Raw genomic sequence first — 1,817 nt, forward strand, 5'->3', positions numbered from 1 at the left:
CAGCAAATTAAGACATAACATGATGGAGATGTGCAAAGACAAAACAAAATAATAAGCTAAGGTTATAAGATCAACAGCTGTAAAGCAATAAATATGTCAAATAGCAGATAAATGTGTAAAGGTGTCTTTTCTAATTGTGGGAAGCAAACTGATATTCTCCATTCTCTCTTCTCAAGCATGGAGGTCATTTAACAGCATTTTTTCCCTTTTTTGAGGGTGGATGCAGCAAAACATCCCAATATTGCTTGCATTACATTCAGTATTCTAATATACTATTCTGATTAACAATACATTACAATACAGAGGATGTATAGTCCTTCTTGTTGAGAATATATATGTGAGGACTGAATGAGTTAGCATATGCAATGAGATAAGAAACCAATATCACTGTTGAGTTGTGGGGAGGTTTTTGTTCCAAGTGTTATAATAACTTGTAATTCAGCAATTTCCCTTTCCATTCTGTTCCTGAAGTTCCTTTGTAATGAAACAGCTACCTTGAGGTCACCCACTGAATGCCCTGGAAGGCTGAAGTGTTCTCCAACAGGCCCAAAAGATAGAATAATAGAATACCACTAGTGGTCACATACAGTTCTCAGCAAAAAACAGTTCAATGCATTGGCGGTGGTGGCAAGTGATGTCAGCGGATGCTTGGCGGCAGCTTGCAGTGAAGACTCAGCAGAGGCAGTCGTGGCGGCTCTTCAGCGGTGGTGGTTGCATAGGCTCTTTGGCGGCAGCATTTCTGCCTGGGCCGGCACTGGCATGGCCCAGTGGCGGCTGGCAACAGTGGCAGTGGCCTGGGCAGCATTTGGACCCCAGAGGTGGCATGGGCCTCAGGTGCCCTAGAGTCACTCTAGAGCGGAGGATACAGCCTTAGGCCAAGTCCCGGGTGGGCGGCTCTGCAGGCAGTGTTAAGGGTGTCACCGCCTTGCTAGTGAGGGCTTGTTTGGTTGTGGGCTGAGGCTGGTGGCGCCTTCCCAGGGGCCTCATTTGGTGGGGCAGTTTTTGGGCATCGGTTCTCCTGGTCTCCAGCTCATTGCTCCCCCTTCTCCTGGTTTCAATTCCTTGCTTGGGCTTGAGCTGTTGGATGGGGTTTTTTCTGTTTCACTTTCAGTTTTAGTTGTGTTACAGCAGGGCTTGAGGAGTTGTAGCTGTAGGGGCGGCCACACTTGCCCTTCTCTGCTTGTATTTGCTGTGGTTGGAGGGTGTTATGGGCAGAGGTCATTTCGGGGGGATCGTGGGGGATCACAGTTCCCCTGGGTGAGGTATGGGGGGTGGGGCACATGGCAAAGCCCCGCCCCCTGCTTCTGGCCACCCTGCTTCCGGCCCTCATTCAGCCAGGAGGAGGCAGGAGAAGAGGGAGGGTAAGTTGCTTCCTCCCTGCCTCTCCCCACCCCTGCCTGCCTGGGGCCAGGGAGGGCCTTTGCGGGGCTTCCTCGCACTCCCGCCGGCCTTGCAGGTCCACCGCCAGGCCCCTCATGGGGCTCGGCAGTGGAGCTGCAAGGCCGGCGGTGGCCGGGACCGTTGGGGGCGGGGTGTGTGGCCTTATGACACACTTCTGGTTATGTCAGGGGGTGTGGCCTTATGACACACTTCCGGTGATGTCAGGGGGTGTGGCATATGCTAATGAGTTATGCTAATGAGTTCCCCTAGCTCTTTTTCTACGAAACGACCCCTGGTTATGGGACAGCCCTCCCTCCCCCTGCTTTTCTTACAGTGGCATCTTCTGGATCTGGTGGGCTCGACCAGCGGGCTGGGGCAGATGTGGCATCAGCAGCAGCAAAGGCTCTGGACCCGTCAGGTGAATCTCGTTCCACACC

The sequence above is a fragment of the Gekko japonicus genome, unplaced genomic scaffold (assembly GCF_001447785.1).
Source record: "Gekko japonicus isolate JY-2015 unplaced genomic scaffold, Gekko_japonicus_V1.1 scaffold2361, whole genome shotgun sequence".
NCBI classification, from domain to species: Eukaryota; Metazoa; Chordata; class Lepidosauria; order Squamata; family Gekkonidae; genus Gekko; species Gekko japonicus.